Raw genomic sequence first — 18531 nt, 5'->3', positions numbered from 1 at the left:
CTGAATTATAAGGTTTATCTGTGCAGTAAAATATTGTTGGACTCTTGTGAAGTAACAAATGACCTGTGATAAATGGCCTGCACTTTTACATGCCCGTCTAGTTGTTCCTTTATCCTGGGGCGTCCACTGACATTTCAGCAACTATTTTTTTCCGACGTAAATCGGTTCCGGATTAACGCATTAATATATTTACCAAGTTTCGCTGCCGTACGATAACTACAGCCCACTCTGGGCCTACGTGAGTAGCTGTGCTTTAATTACAACCAATCAGTAGTTCGCATTTGACAGTTAGTGGGCTGATGTGCTCCCACTAGCCTGAAACTGTCGGCTGCGAATGTGTGACCACGTCCGTTGCGCAAAGCATCGTTCGTGCTAGTTTCTCAGTGAGCCGTTGCAGTAGATTCCTGCAAGGTTTAGTTTCGCATACCTTACGATGTGCGATAAAAGTATTCGAAATACGAGAAGCGTGGAGATTGTCGAGACTTGTCTCTCGGCTCGCGTGTGGGCAGGCGCCTTCAGTATAGGCAGCCCGCCAGACTGCACTGTTGCGCACATTCCGCCACGCACGAACTGCTCTTGGCCAACCCCGCTAGCAAGCGCTCGGCCAGTGCACAGCAGCCGCATACGCTATCGCCCACCCGTCGGCTGTTTGCCCACCCCTGACCACTTGTGCCCGTGGGCAGACCACTGGAATGCAAGCTGGAATAGCCAGCAGAGGTTGAATTTCAGAATCCTTACGTGATTTTTGCTGGAGACAGAGATTTTAGACATCATACTTGTTGCGGGTTAAATATCGACAAAGTTCCAAAAAATGACGTATTATGAATCCTATACATATCAAACGCAATCCATCTATGGACAGATCCGTTTTTGGTAATCAACATAAAAATGTGGAATTTCAGTGAGTCCAATAAAACGGAATTTCAGGAAGTCCAATAGTTTTTAAATTCGACGTTATAAGTTTTAGGTCGTTTCACAGATGAGAAAACTTCATCCGTTTCCAAAAAACTTACCTTACTTTGGCTCTAATTGATATTCAATGAGTCCAACACTTTTCAAGATACTACGTGATAAGTTTTAAGCACACAGACGGGTCAGTTTGATCCATTTCAAAAGAAAGTAGCAAACTCTGGCCCTAATTAAAGTTACTGAATAAGTCCAACAGTTTTTTAAAATATGTAGAGGTAAGTTTTAGGCAGTTTTACGTACGGGACAGCTTCACTCGTTTCAAAAAAACTTACGTAGCTGGGTCCCAATTTAAAGTTAAGAAAAGGTTCTCGAAATTCTTAGAGACAATATAGGGATCTAAACCATCTAACACTTTCAGGTTTATCGTAATTGTTGTATGAGATAAAGACTTCACAGTGATTTTCAACATCGTGGAGAGAGGAGCACTTTGGTGACTGACAGCAGACAGTATTTGCAATAACTATAACTCAACGTTGGATCTTTAACTTCAGATACCAAACAGTTTCAACCAGTCAACAATTGTGAAGTATCGTGGGTTATAAGCAATCTGAAGAACTCTGAGTGATAAATGTTTGGCAGTCATCAGTAGCAATGGCGATTGGTTTTCATGTAGAAATGTGCTACGGCACACTGTAAATATCGCACTAAAATTATGCCATTTGCCTATGAATCTGAGCCTAAAATCGCACTAAAACTACGCCATTCCAATTCGAATGCGTGCAAACAAAACGGACGAAAACATGGTTTCTAGCGCTCTTTCCGCGATAAGTAGAAACCAGTGTCTAGTGCTGAAATGATAGTCAGCCAAGCTACTGTCAGTTCTTCCGGGATCTACATCTACATCTACATAGCTATTCTGCAAATCACGCTTATGTGCCTGACAGTGGGTTCATCGAACCACGTACACAATACGTGAGTAATGATAACCACACTAGAGGCTTTATTTGAATCGAACGTCATTTATTCTTGTTAATACATGCTACCAGTTTCGACACCACTTGTTGTAATCCTCAGGCCCCGAACGTAACCTGCCGTCCACAACCGTTTTCATGTGCAATGAAGATAATCGTATGCAGCGGGCCAAAATTAACTCGATTCCGTACCTTACTTGGCAATAATAAGCCCAACATGGTCAGACGACATCAGCATACTCTGAAAGGAACCTAACTGATATACGGTCTGGACAGGAAGACTTGCATTTATTAAGTGAATTAAGTTCCTTCATTACTCCGAGGATATCTGCTTCTCTGTTACTCATGTTGGCAGCCGTTCTTGATTCGAATTCTGGAATATTTACTTCGTCTTCTTTGATGAAGGAATTTCGGAAAGCTGTGTTTAGTAACTCTGCTTTACCAGCATTGTCATCGATAGTATTTCAATTGCTATCGCCCAGAGAAAGCATTGAGTAAACCTTACGACCAGAATATCTCTGGATTTTCTACCAGGTTTCGAGACGAAGTTTCGTTTTGGAAACTATTATGACTCACATTCAAGTCCGCTCTAAATTTCGAGCTCCTGTAAAAGATCGCCAATCTTGGGGAATTTGCATTCTTTTAAACGTGGCGTGCTCTTTCCTTGTTTCTGCAACAGTGTTGTGACCTGTTTCGTGTACCATGGGGATCAGCTCCGTCGTTTGTTAATTTATTTGCTACAAATCTCTGAATTGTTGTTGATACTATTTCTCTGAATTCAAGCCACATCTGGTCTACACTTACATTGCTAATTTGGAAGGAGTGGAGATTGTCTCTCAGAAAGGCGTCAAGAAAATTTTTACCTACTTCTTCGAATAGGTATATTTTTCGTTTATTGGTGGAGAGTTTGGGGGTTATAATACTCAGCATCACAAGACAACACTGTGTTCACTAATTCCTCTATCGGTTTTGGTGCCCCTTACTAGCTCACGATTATTTGTTGCTGAGAGGTCAAGTGTGTTGCACAACCATTTACTATTCGAGTAGGCTCATGAACTAACTGTTCGAAATAATTTTCAGAGAATAAGTTTAGCACAATTTCGGATGATGTTTTATGCGTACACCCGGATTTAAACTTGTATTTTTGCCAACATAGAGGGTACATAGAAGTCACCACCAATTATAATTGTATGACTCGGGTATGTCTTTGAAATTAGACTCAAGTTTTCTGTGAACCTTTCAGCAACTGTATGATCTAAATCTGGAGGTCGGTAAAAAGATCCAATTATTATATTATTTCGGTTGCCAAGAATGTCCTCTACCCATACTAACTCGCAGGAACTATGTACTTCAATTTCGCTATGAGATAAACTACTTCTAACAGCAACAAGCACGCCATCGCCAACTGTGTTTAGTCTGTCCTTTCTGAGTACCCCAAAACTTTCTCCGGCTTCAGCGAGCTTTAGTGCCTATAACGATTTGAGCATCAGTGCTTGTCGCCCTGGTACTTCCCTAACACGGCTATGACTGTTTACAACTGTTATACCGATGGTTCCTGTATCCACATTCTTCCTGTGTTCGGCCTGCGGCCTTTGAGACGGAAGCCCGCTTTATTTTTTCCGAGATCCTCTAACCTAAAAACCCTTCCAGTCCACGCCACACAGCCCCTGCTACCCGTTTAGCCGCTCCTTGTGTGTAGTGGAGTCCTAACCTATTTGACGGAACCTGAAACCCAACTACCCTTTGGTGCAAGTCGAGGAATCTGCGCCTTATACGGTCGCAGAACCGTCTGAGCCTCTGATTCAGACCCTCCACTAGGCTCTGTACCAGAGATCCGCAATCGGCCCTGTCGGCTATGCTGCCAATGGTGAGCTCTGCTTTCATCTTGCAATTAACACTGGCAGCCTTTATCACTTCTGTAGACGCTCGAAACCAGAGAGAATCTCTTCCGATCCAAAGCGATTCACATCATTGGTCCCACTTGCTGTTGGCTACACCCTGTGCTTCTCATAGAATCCGCAAGGATTCGTTCCACATCTGGAATGACTCCACCCGGTATGCGTACAGAATACACATTGGCTTTCTTCACTTTTTTGGCGGCCATGTCCCTAAGGGGCCCCATAACGCGCCTCACATTGGAGCTCCCAACTACCAACAATCCCGCCCTCTGTGATTGTCCGGATCTTGCAGGCTGAGAGGTTTCCTCTGAAACAGGACTCGCTGAGCGACAGTGTCAGCCACAGACAACATCTGGAATCTGCTTGTCAGAATAACCAGAGAGGCCCTACGTTCGACCGCCTGGGAAGTCTTTCTCCGCCTGCCAAGCCCTGAGGTGACCTCCCACTCGACCACAGGTGAGGGGTCAACCTCAGAGCGAGCACTAAGAGGGCTGGCCACTGGTGCAGACAAATCAGCGGGGTCGCAAGTTGTGCACTATGAGAGCTACGCAGCTCACGTCACCAGGTCAATATTTTTCTTTGAAAGTTAGTGTAATGTGTCGTGAAAGCGTATAGTATAAGGGACTGCAGAGGAGCAGTTGCTATAACGATTTTGTGGCCAAGTAGTCATGTGTACTGACAGGCAATTAGACGCCTTGGGTTCGATTTTTGCTGCTATCATTTTTTTTATTTACTTTATTCCTCACGATATTAATGATTAATCTAAAAATTCATATACATTCAGACACTTATATTTGTAAGTGTAAAATTAATATATGTAATTTATTAAAGCTTACTACACTAGTAAGACAAAATATTGTAGGCCACCACATTGTAGCACATTGGTAAAATTTTGCATGAGCTGCTAGTGATTAGTAGCATATGGCAACTGTGTGTAAATGTTGTAGTTGGAATAAATGGCAAGCAGTTTCGGGTGAAGTAACTAAACAATCAAAACTTTCTAAATGCGAACTATATGAAAGAAACTGACTTATGTGGCTTGGAAAAACGATTTATGTTAGACTGAGAGAGACTGATAGTGGTACATAAACTTGATGTGAAATAATCAACTGTGTTTAAATTTAGTCATTTTTATTATAGCAGAACATACTAAGTGTGTGAGAAATATAATGAACTGATAAGACAGCGTGTAGTTCTTCTTGTGTATACTGGTGCGTTCATCCCCTCCAAGTTTCAGCTCTGTATAGTCATCACGTGATTTTTGAGAGGGCCGTCAGTGAAGTTGTGTTTTTGTTGTCTGTTACGGTAATAGAACAGTGGAATTTAGAACAACGTTATAAAATTAATTGAAGAAACGTGTGCGTTGATCTTCTTGAGAGGACTGTAAGTGACCACGAATGTTTCAGTTATGTGATCACAGGTGATGAATCGTGGATTTTTTAGTACAATCCTGAGACAAAGCAGCAAAGTAAGAAGTGGCACACTGAGGCATCTTGTCAACCGACAAAAGCTTGAATGAGCAAATCAAAGATATAAACAATGCTATTTTGCTTTTTCGACAGTAGGGGTATCAAGCATGAAGAATTTGTTCCCCTGGGACAAACTATCAACCAAATGTTTTACAAAGATGTCCTCGAAAGGCTCAGAAAAAGGGCCGAACACTGTAGACAAGTGGATGCTGCATCACAACACCCCATGTGACACGGCCACTTCCGTCACTGGATTTCTTACCTCAAAAGGCAGTCCTGTTATTCACCTCATCTGAGTCTTTGTGACTTTTCTTTTGGCAAAATTGAAAACGTCTTTAAAAAATTTTATTTTGGGACTCTGGAGAACATTCAAAAGAATGTGACTGACATCTTGAGGGCCCTACTTGGTCGAAGCCTTTCAGAGCTGCTACCGAGACTGGAAACAACGATTCTGCCTGTGTGTAGCTGCTGAAGGGAACTACTTTGAACGGGACAACACTGTTGTTCAAAAAAAAAAAATTAAAACTTGGTTGATAAAAAATCAGTCTCATTACTTTGCTCACACACCCCGTAGTTCCCTATAGCAATAGGATGTAGTACACATGTTGTGTTAGGCATGTGGCTCAGTTTGACACTCACCTGGCAGTCTGACGTAACGAACCTCTTTCACTCATTTGATTGCCACAAACGTTGTAATATTTCTGGCTTATTCAGCCATCATATTAGGCTCCAGGAAACTATTCCCAGGGCAGTGGAGATGCAAGAAGCATAGAGATGACGCAATGTGGGATGAGGTACCGGTGACAGATGTTAGATTCGGTACCATTCCCGTGAGAAAGACCGCCTGCATGATGCTGCTGCTATGTGATTGGCTGCTGTGTTCGGCGGTAGGGCGCCAAAACGTTAAACTTTAGTTGCTATTATTAATTAAACCTGTCAGCCAAATTACTTCATTTTTTAAATAAACATCTCTCAACAGCCAGCTATCAATCAGTCATTTCAAAATTATTAAAATCAAAGTGTTACTAAAACAAAAGACCGACGATATTACTGCCGATGCACTTCGGTGGCGTTCGGGTCACGCCTTGCTGGCTTGTCGCGCGAAGTGTCTCGGGCAGTCCGGCTCTCCAATTGTGGCCATTCCAGTAGACAGACATGTTGTCTGTTATAGCAGTATTTGTTTCATGCAATTTTATTTACTACAGTTCCTACCGTCGCTAGGTACAGACATGTTGTATGTAATAGTATTATCTGATTCATGTAATTTTATTCTCCAGTTCTGACCGTCCCAGTATTCAAACATGTTGTCTGTGGCAGGATGTATTTCATATTATTTTAGCCAAATATAATGACTGTGGAAAGATATGTTCAATACGTTGTGATCAAGAATAGTTTCTCGTGTCTATATCAATAAAAACGCGAGTGGCATCCCAAATGAGTTATAGTTTATTCGTAGCAGCAGTTCCTTGCGAAGTTAATTTGAGACTCAAGAAAAAGAATCCACGACCTGCGTGCTCTTTTCTGCGCTGGGGACACCATCATCATGAAGACAGCAGGTTAGTGAAATGTACAAGAACTTACGTATTCCACACAGGGCAGTGGAAACAGCTAGGCACCTCACGTGTACTGCATGCACAGTACAAATGTGCTCAGTGACACGTCATCTGCAGAAATGCAGAGGAGGTAAAGAAGGATGAGAGTATTAACACTATCTCACTTTTATTCCTTTTTCTTGCCGTAACGTGACCAAACATTATTATTGTGTAATCTATCGACACTATTCGTTCAAAAAGTATGCCAGAGCAGAAGTGGGTTGCAACACAGCCAGCTGCAGGTGGGTGAGAGTCTTATGTGTTGCAAAGCAAAACACAGCCGACTGGCATTGCAGTATAGCAACAGGCGGCACTGCGGTATGCTAGCCGGAAGGGCGCAAGTTTTTCATCACTTGACACCACAGAAGTTTTCAGATTACGTGCCTTAACTCTTTGAAGGGCAGGCAAAACTGTAACCAACCACATACGTAGGTGGTTTCAATGGGCAGTGGTCACTGTGGCTAACCACATAATATTTTCTCCCTTTACCGCTCAGGGGCCAGTAGTCTCTCTGCCAACCACCTAATTGTTGCCTAAATTGCCGCTAGATGGCAGTGCAGGTCTTCTTTATACGACTATTTTTAGTAAGTAATTGCTTATATTTACGTGTTGAACATATATAAGTCTACTTGTAATGTAACTTTACATTGAAATAGAATTTTCCATGTTTTACAGACAAATTTCTGTGTGGTTAGTGCTGCTAACCACCGCCCTTCTGCTCCACCCAGTATATTTTCTTCGTCTCCATGGAATATGTCTAGCCGAAAAGGAATAACTGAGGGCGAATGTTACCGAATTTTATTTGAAGAAATACCTTCTAGTGACAGCAGTGTTGACAGTGATGGAAATGACCCCACATTCACGACAAGCTGTGCAAGTTCTAGTCTTGTGTGCAGTCGTCTGTCGAGCAGTAGTGATTCTCGGGATGACAGTGAAACTGATGACATCAGTGAAAATAATATTTTACCATCTACTGTTCCATCAACAGTCACGGTAAACTAGAGCCAAGAAACAAGTGTTGGACAAGTGCCATTATTTATTGGAGAAGGTGGTGTGATCGCAGAAATAAAGAACAAAGTGAATCTAAAGCCAATCGACTTGTTTTGTGAATTTTTCTATGAAACACTAATAAAACACATAGTGTTCCAAACTAATTTGTATGCTACACAGAAAGGCAAAACTTTTGTGCCCACGAACGAAGTTAAAATTAAGACTTTTATTGGAATAAATCTTTATATGGGTATCACTAAAAAGCCTAGCTAAAGACATTACTGGAGCACTGATCCAGATCTTGGTGAAAGTTCCATATAAAAGCTGTTGCCAGTAAAACGGTTTACTTGGCTAATGAGTAACTTGCACCTCAATGATAATTCGGTCGCTCCCGACAGAAACAGTCAGAATTATGATAAACTGTACAATCTACGTCAATTTCTAGACCATTTGAACAGGAAATTCCAGGATTGCTATAAACCATATCAAAAACTTTCTATTGATGAAGCAATGGTTAAATTCAAAGGCAGATCGTCTCTCAAACAACATATGAGGGACAAACCTATAAAAAGAGGGTACAAAGTGTGGATGTTATGTGATCAGTTCTCATACAACCTTAAATTTGATTTATATACAGGAAAAGCTTCACATTCTCCAGTAGTGGGACTAGGATCGAAAGTGGTTCTAAATTTAAACAGTGGTCTTCATGGAATGAATCATATTATTTTCATGGACAATTATTTTACATCATATGATCTGTTCAAGGACCTAAAATCCAATGGTGTGTACGCTTGTGGAACAATAAATCCCAGAAGGAAAAACATTCCAAAACTCAAGGAGGAAAAGGAACTGGAAAGAGGGGAATGCAATTACAAAATAAGCAATGATGGCATAGTAATCTATAGATGGAAAGATAACTGGGCAGTCAACTTGATTTCAACATGTCATTCACCATCAGACGTGTCGACAGTAACTCAAAGAATGAAAGATGGAATAATAACCAATATCACTTGTCCAATTGTATTGAAAGACTACAATACCAGTATGAACTATGTGGATAATTTTGATCGACTAAAGTCAGACTATGCTATTGACAGAAAAAGCAAGAAATGGTGAATGAGATTGTTTTTTCACTTTTTAGACTGCAGTGTGACAAACGCGTTCATTATGCACAAAGGAATCGAAATGGAGCAGTTCTCCAATAAAGACTTTCGTCGAGCGGTGTACAAAATCTTGTTGGCTCCAAAAATAGTTTCAGTGGCAGCTAATTTTGCTTCTGTATCCCAAAGTAGTATAGCAATCCAGATCAAATCACACAAACCATACGTAGACGAAAGTATTCGCCACAAAAGCAGTAAACATCAACCAATTCACTCATCATCTAGAAGATGCGCAGTTTGCAGTTCAAAGAAAAATCCAGTGTGAACAGTGTGGATGTGTTCAGTGTGCAAAGTACCTTTGTGTCTGAGAGTAGGCAAGAACTGTTTCAAGAGATACCACGAAAATTAAAAACTAATTATTTCAAACTTCAACCATCAAATATCGAATTTGTATACTGTAATGGGGTGGTGGTTACCTGTAGTGACCACATTTGATGTTAATATTTTGTTGTTGTTAAGTGAATTTTTACAAACTCAATGTATAAAACATGTCAAAACAATAAAACAAATGTGTTAAAAGTAAAAGAAATTTGAAATTTGCAAATATTTTTTCTTGCCCCACTAGGGTAAATTTTAGTGGTGTTTACCTGCCCCTCAAAGAGTTAAGCCCTGAATGAACATAGTGTGGAGTGCATAAGTACTCATCCATTCGTGCACTGGTTGATTCTCGTCTCAGTATCACAGCCTAACCACGAGCCTGTGACACCCCGAGCGACATTCTGGAATGGAGTGCGGGCTCCACTGTTCGACTACGAGACAGGGCAGGCTACCCCGAGTCACGATGGAGCCGGTCGCTCGGTAGAGAAAGTTCACGGCCGACGTCAGATGCGCCGCTATGCTGTTATCACTGTCGCAGCTGAAAATGCAGCTGACAGCGGCATTCGAGTGACAGCACGCTCGGCCCCCATTCTTTGTGCTCTCAGCGCAGTGCCAGATGTCTATTGTTTCACATGAGAGGCAGCTGACCACCTCCACCAAGCTGTTCCTGATATATTACAGCCGAGGGTTGCAATAAAGAAATCTACTGTCGTCTTGACGTCTCATTTTACTCTTCAAGTGTGACAATCTGAGGGTCCTTTAACACCAGATTCACAGAACAGTGGGAAAAACGCCCTTCAAAAGTAACGGACACTTCATTAAAGCTCGAGAGAAAAGAGTGTAGAGTAATGTGACGTACATGGCTTCTCTGAAAGATCGTTCGTTATTAATGTTCATAACAATCTGTCACTCATGACTCTCAGTTCTGTTGTTATGGGCACGACCTGTATTAGGGGCTGTCGTATTGCCAAGAGTCCCACTGTAGATACAACTATGCATCATTTCAAAAGCAAAGAACAACGCTCAAGAACCGAATTTAGATTAGAGAGAAGATGCTGCTCGTAAACAGAACCATCCCACATGCTATTGATAAAGCTCAAACTGTGGAATAGGATTTGAAATTATCCCCTACAGACTGAAACCTGTACGTTTGAAATATGATTGAAATTGCGTAACTGACAGTAATCCGCAACTCGACTGTTGGAATGGGAATGGGATGTGAACGTGTAATTTGTCTCGTCGATTACACTATTTACCCTGTACTGATCTTTCCTGAGTGCGAGAATGCGAATTTAATTTAGCTGCAAGAATGTAAACTGCATCGCTTATTGCAGAAACCACCTAAGTACGCTTTTCCAGGATGTTGGGAAATTTAAAAAAAACTGTGTAGCATTGTAAGTTGAAGTCTGATCTCCTTCTAATATTTTTGAACGAAACTTTAAGGTGTTAGAAATGTGTACGAAACACGAAATAATTTTAAAGAAGTTTACTATGCTATAAACAATTTTTTTAAATATTGCACTAAGGTTATTTCTGATATAAACCACTTTTGCTTTTAATTTCTGTAGCAATAATATAGAAACAGACAGGTAAATTGATTAATATTTGCATGTTTTATGATGAAAGATTAAGTAAATAACACCGTTTTTATTTATAAAAATGTAAGACGCATACATTAGTGAACCACAAAATACAAATTTGTACAGTAAACGCCTTTCTAGCATTATTCAGTCTCTGGCATCTCGTCGACAGTTTCTTTCTCGGTTGTTGGCCATTGAATGATGATGTCATAAAATTATTTATAACCAACAGTGTAGTCCATTAATTTTATCAGGTCACCAAGTTTCGTTTTGTTGATTGGAACCTAAAACCAAAAATTAAGTTGTGCAAAACCCAGTAAGTATTTGTAATGCTACAAAATATTGTTTTTACTTGCTCACTAATTTGATATTCGACTAATAACATTACTGTAATCAACGTACCTTTCCCAAAGGATAAGTCTTCTCAGAAGGTAGTTCAGGTGGGCTATTAGTTCTCAATAGAGCGAAAGTAGATGAAAATCCTCCAATAAACGCCTTTGCCACAACTGTTCCTTGGGTATCTTTAGAGTACAGGAACTGTTTTTAACTTTTTTTTTTTTGGTCATCAGTCTACTGACTGGTTTGATGCGGCCCGCCACGAATTCCTTTCCTGTGCTAACCTCTTCATCTCAGAGTAGCACTTGCAACCTACGTCCTCAATTATTTGCTTGACGTATTCCAATCTCTGTCTTCCTCTACAGTTTTTGCCCTCTACAGCTTCCTCTAGTACCATGGAAGTCATTCCCTCATGTCTTAGCAAATGTCCTATCATCCTGTCCCTTCTCCTTATCAGTGTTTTCCACATATTCCTTTCCTCTCCGATTCTGCGTAGAACCTCCTCATTCCTTACCTTATCAGTCCACCTAATTTTCAACATTCGTCTATAGCACCACATCTCAAATGCTTCGATTCTCTTCTGTTCCGGTTTTCCCACAGTCTATGTTTCACTACCATACAATGCTGTACTCCAGACGTACATCCTCAGAAATTTCTTCCTCAAATTAAGGCCGGTATTTGATATTAGTAGACGTCTCTTGGCCAGAAATGCCTTTTTTGCCATAGCGAGTCTGCTTTTGATGTCCTCCTTGCTCCGTCCGTCATTGGTTATTTTACTGCCTAGGTAGCAGAATTCCTTAACTTCATTGACTTCGTGACCATCAATCCTGATGTTAAGTTTCTCGCTGTTCTCATTTCAACTACTTCTCATTACCTTCGTCTTTCTCCGAATTACTCTCATACCATACTGTGTACTCATTAGACTGTTCATTCCGTTCAGCAGATCATTTAATTCTTCTTCACTTTCACTCAGGATAGCAATATCAACAGCGAATCGTATCATTGATATCCTTTCACCTTGTATTTTAATTCCACTCCTGAACCTTTCTTTTATTTCCATCATTGCTTCCTCGATGTACAGATTGAAGAGTAGGGGCGAAAGGCTACAGCCTTGTCTTACACCCTTCTTAATACGAGCACTTCGTTCTTGATCGTCCACTCTTATTATTCCCTCTTGTTTGTTGTACATATTGTATATGACCCCTCTCTCCCTATAGCTTGTCCCTACTTTTTTCAGAATCTCGAACAGCTTGCACCATTTTATATTGTCGAACGCTTTTTCCAGGTCGACAAATCCTATGAAAGTGTCTTGATTTTTCTTTAGCCTTGCTTCCGTTATTAGCCGTAATGTCAGAATTGCCTCTCTCTTCCCTTTACTTTTCCTAAAGCCAAACTGATCGTCTCCTAGCGCATTCTCAATTTTCTTTTCCATTCTTCTGTATATTGTTCTTGTAATCAGCTTCGATGCATGAGCTGTTAAGCTGATTGTGCGATAATTCTCGCACTTGTCAGCTCTTGCCGCCTTCGGAATTGTGTGGATGATGCTTTTCCGAAAGTCAGATGGTATATCGCCAGACTCATATATTCTACACACCAACATGAATAGTCGTTTTGTTGCCACTTCCCCCAATGATTTTAGAAATTCTGATGGAATGTTATCTATCCCTTCTGCTCTTTTAAATTCCGATTCCAATACTGGATCCCCTATCTCTTCTAAATCGACTCCTGTTTCTTCTTCCATCACATCAGACAAATCTTCACCCTCATACAGGCTTTCAATGTATTCTTTCCACCTATCTGCTCTCTCCTCTGCATTTAACAGTGGAATTCCCGTTGCACTCTTAATGTTACCACCGTTGCTTTTAATGTCACCAAAGCTTGTTTTGGCTTTCCTGTATGCTGAATCTGTCCTTCCGACAATCATATCTTTTTCGATGTCTTCACATTTTTCCTGCAGCCATTTCGTCTTAGCTTCCCTGCACTTCCTATGTATTTCATTCCTCAGCGACTTGTATTTCTGTATTCCTGATTTTCCCGGAACATGTTTGTACTTCCTCCTTTCATCAATCAACTGAAGTATTTCTTCTGTTACCCATGGTTTCTTCGCAGCTACCTTCTTTGTACCTATGTTTTCCTTCCCAACTTCTGTGATGGTCCTTTTTAGATATGTCCATTCCTCTTCAACTGTACTGCCTACTGCGCTATTCCTTATTGCTGTATCTATAGCGTTAGAGAACTTCAAACGTATCTCGTCATTCCTTAGTACTTCCGTATCACACTTCTTTGCGTATTGATTCTTCCTGACTAATGTCTTGAACTTCAGCCTACTCTTCATCACTACTATATTGTGATCTGAGTCTATATCTGCTCCTGGGTACGCCTTACAACCCAGTATCTGATTTCGGAATCTCTGTCTGACCATGATGTAATCTAATTGAAATCTTCCCGTAACTCCCGGCCTTTTCCAAGTATACCTCCTCCTCTTGTGATTCTTGAACAGGGTATTCGCTGTTACTAGCTGAAACTTGTTACAGAACTCAATTAGTCTTTCTCCTCTTTCATTCCTTGTCCCAAGACCATATTCTCCTGTAACCTTTTCTTCTAGTCCTTCCCCTACAACTGCATTCCAGTCGCCCATGACTATTAGATTTTCGTCCCCCTTTAGATACTGCATTACCCTTTCAATATCCTCATACACTTTCTCTATCTGTTCATCTTCAGCTTGCGACGTCGGCATGTATACCTGAACTATCGTTGTCGGTGTTGGTCTGCTGTCGATTCGATTAGAACAACCCGGTCACTGAACTGTTCACAGTAACACACCCTCTGCCGTACCTTCCTATTCATAACGAATCCTACACCTGTTATACCATTTTCTGCTGCTGTTGATATTACCCGATACTCACCTGACCAGAAATCCTTGTCTTCCTTCCACTTCACTTCACTGACCCCTACTATATCTAGATTGAGCCTTTGCATTTCCCTTTTCAGATTTTCTAGTTTCCCTACCACGTTCAAGCTTCTGACATTCCACGCCCCGACTCGTAGAACGTTATCCTTTCGTTGATTATTCAATCTTTTTCTCATCGTAACCTCCCCCTTGGCAGTCCCCTCCCGGAGATCCGAATGGGGGCCTATTCCGGAATCTTTTGCCAATGGAGAGATCATCGTGACACTTCTTCAAATACAGACCACATGTCCTGTGGATACACGTTACGTGTCTTTAATGCAGTGGTTTCCATTGCCTTCTGCATCCTCATCTCGTTGATCATTGCTGATTCTTCCGCCGTTAGGGGTAATTTCCCACCCTTAGGACAAGAGGTTGCCCTGAACCTCTATCCGCTCCTCCGCCCTAACTAAATACCTTGAATTACTCTTTACGTTCTCTTTGTACATCCTTAACCGATGTTTCATCAGAGTTTGTAGTTTTCTTGTTGACGTAGACCACCAACGTTTAAACCTTAAAACACCGTCCAAGGTAAGATGATAAACGTAAAAACGTCGGGACTCACTTGCCTTAAACATGATCTCAGAATACTGATGTCCACCTTCTTCAAGAGCCGTTTAATACTTCCAAAATCCCTGACACATGGCGAAAAAGTGTGCCCACGGACTGGAAAGTTATGCTTAATCGTCTCAAACCGACCTCTGTCGCAGAGATTGAATAAGAATCGCCTAAATGTGTGATTATTGTGTGGCCCGTTTGCCCATCAAAAAACAACATGAGGTGCTCGGTAGTAAATGGAATTTCAGTGTCAAAGTAATACAGTAGCATAGAACAGACCTCATCTAGACCTTTGTGTGCTTCTCCCTCGTGGTACACATACAGTCCCGAACGATTAGTTTTTAAGTCATGTACTGAAAAAACATTTAACCAGAGCTGTTTCATATAAAATACCTCCTGTACAGGTACATGAGGCAAAGGCAGGTTTTGCATGAAGTCAAATGAAAATGCCACAGTGTCATCATCTTTGTTCTGAGACGATTCTTTCATAGCTGAATAACATTTTTTTGGGCCTTCTGTTATACAAAACCATTTCAGCTGCTACATTCCGCTTAGCATTTTCACTCAGTGCTTTGTCTTTCAGTTTTACAGACAATCTTCCACACGTTGAGCAAGCGTCAACCTGTGGCCGACCAAACGAATATGAGAAGTTCTCTTTGAAGTACTTGTTGTAGAAACTATACTTAACTCTGTCTTGTAGATCAGGGTTGTCTAGGATGAACATAGTGTACATTTTTACAACATCAAGTCGTGCATCAAGGTATTTTTTGGTTTTGCCTCCATAATGGGTTACTTTCACATCAAACTTCTCAATTTGTTTATGGATGCCTACACAAATTTCGCCTGGGTCACAGTGGACAATGCACAGAAGGGGGATGTCAAGTAGTGGGAAACTTCTTGACATCCCCCTCCTGTCTAATGGGCTTTTATTAAGGACACAACATCTATTTATTCCCTTAATTCTGTCGTCTGAAATGCCAAAAATTGTAAGAAAACTTTCCTACATACTGGAGTTAGAACACCATTCAGTTTTAAATTGTATTTATAAGAGTGTGATTTTTTTTTTTTGTTTTGTTACGTAATTCATCAATAGGCGTGTCAGCGTTTTCTTGAATCTCATCTTGACTTTGTTCCTCTACGTTATGGATTTTACGCCTACGTTTTACTGGCATAACCTCAACCAATGTTTGCAAGTAGTTGTCTTGTGTGTATTTACTCTCAAAAGAATAAAAGTTATTCCAGAGTGCCTGTCTAGATTCTTCAGTAAGTTTTGAATGACATTTATAGCTACACTTACAGTTTACAATGTTCGGTGGGGCTTTCTGGGCGACCTCTTTTCCTTTGTGGTACACATACCTCAGTCCTTGCACTCTAGCTTTCCGGACAACATTCCGCTTGTATTTTTTTTTTTCTTCATGTCTCATTCGAAGTTTACGCATAGGATTAGATTCATCGTCTGAACAGTCAGACACGGTTTAGGAACGTCATACTACTTAATAATCATTAAATACGCCTATATTTCCATTACAAACGCACAGTCGATCGCTCCATGTTTATTACCATAACAACAACAGACTCAGTAAAAACAAAAGAAGGGTCACGAAACACGCAATCCTAACAGGGCCACCAACCGTCATGAGTGGAGGAATGAATTAACAGCTTACAGCAGAAAGAACCTAAGTGACGGTGTTTGAGTTCTTTCTGAAATAAACACATTATTTACAGAGTTGCCTAATAGAAATTCTTGTATGGAACATAGGCTGTTTCTGCAATAAAGGATGCATTTAACTCCATCCCATCAAAATCTCCATTTTGTTAAAATTGTCACTTAGGTGGTTTCTAAAATAAACGATTCAACTGTCAATAACTTTGAAACCAAACCAAAACTGCATGAATTTACATAACATAAAAACTGAATCTGATGCGACACTATTGATTTGAAATTGGTCCTGGCAATAAAACAAAATTTGATCAATTTGAAGATAATGGTCCGTTTGCTTAATGAATGCTATCACTGAAATAATAAAATTTCTTACATCTACCTGAACAATGGTAACGCTCTTCGCACTGTTCTCTGTTAGTACTTTAAATTGTATTGTTAGCAAACAGCTATTGTGCAAGGCCGTTGCTTAGCATACATTTTCATTAAATCGAGTATGACTGAGACAGTTACTTATTGAGAAAAATAGTGAAGCAAAAATGACATGGTTCTGGGAACTGGTATTGACTTGGGTTAAGTAACAATATGGCACTAACTTTAAAACTTGTATTTTGACTATTAGAAAATTAATAATGCTCAGAATTAACACACTCAATAAACTAATTATACATTAACAATTAGCTTTACAAAATCATTGGATGTGAGTGCTATACATTGTCTCAATCATCGCTTAAAAATACATGCATTGCATTAATAACAAAACAACTTTCTTTACCTTAATTATTTCCAACTTCTGTTGTCTTTCTTTTTACAGTTAGCAAACATCGTAGTATCTTGCAAATAAGAAGATCATTACCGCCCATGGCTAGTAAGTGTATGTCCAGCACACATCAGATACAACACGTGTTTACACTTGAGAGTGCTCCATACGTCTCTCTTTATCTAAAGCTTGTATAACACATTACTTGAATCAGCGATCGCTCTTGAGAAGCATAATCTATACGACATTTGACCATCTCTTGTTCAATATAACATTATCTTACAAAAGTTGAATTAATTTACCCTGTGTATATACCTTTCAAGGTAAGAACAATAACTATTCTTTGGTTCCTGATCATTTTGTCAATTACTCGCCTAAAGCCTATAATGCCCGCATCTCGTGGTCGTGCGGTAGCGTTCTCGCTTCCCACGCCCGGGTTCCCGGGTTCGATTCCCGGCGGGGTCAGGGATTTTCTCTGCCTCGTGATGGCTGGGTGTTGTGTGCTGTCCTTAGGTTAGTTAGGTTTAATTAGTTCTAAGTTCTAGGCGACTGATGACCTCAGCAGTTGAGTCGCATAGTGCTCAGAGCCATTTGAACCATTTGAAAGCCTATAACCCAGAAACAAATCATTTCATACTTTACCTCCGTAGACAGCATTGGAGTATTCTTTCTGCAAGAAAGTACTGAATCTAATCATTCATCTTGTCCGATACTCGCCCTGTGTATATACCTTTCAAGGTAAGAACAATAACTATTCTTTGGTTCCTGATCATTTTGTCAATTACTCGCCTAAAGCCTATAACCCAGAAACAAATCATTTCATACTTTACCTCCGTAGACAGCATTGGAGTATTCTTTCTGCAAGAAAGTACTGAATCTAATCATTCATCTTGTCCGATACTCGGAAAACTCGGTATTTGTTCAGTAAATAACAGTGCCGAACGCCTTCCCAAAGTACGAGGATCGTTCAATAAGTAATGCCCCATACTTTAAAAAAAAAGCCGAAATATACATAGACAAACGTCCTTAATGGTGCTTCACATTTGATGCTTGTTGTGTGCGCCAGCGAAGTTTCGAGCCGTTCTGGAAGATGACAGAGCCGTAGTACAGCGTCAAAATGGCGTTTACATATGACTCAAGTTACAAGCAGCGTGCTGTTATTGAATTCTTGCGTGCAGAAAAAGAAACAGTGGTGAACATCCATAAACGTACGTGTGCAGTGTATGGTGATGGTGCAGTTGATAGGAGTACAGTTGGGCGATGGGTAAAGAAAGTTACGGCCACAGGAAATGCAGAAACAGAGCTCCATGATCAGCCGCGCTCGGTACGTCCTGTCACAGCCACTGCTCCAGACGTGCTGGAACGTGCGGATGCCATTATTCG

The sequence above is a fragment of the Schistocerca piceifrons genome, chromosome 8, assembly GCF_021461385.2.
Source record: "Schistocerca piceifrons isolate TAMUIC-IGC-003096 chromosome 8, iqSchPice1.1, whole genome shotgun sequence".
NCBI lineage: Eukaryota > Metazoa > Arthropoda > Insecta > Orthoptera > Acrididae > Schistocerca > Schistocerca piceifrons.
The sequence above is the reverse complement of the archived record's forward strand: the minus strand, read 5'-3'. Positions refer to the sequence as shown.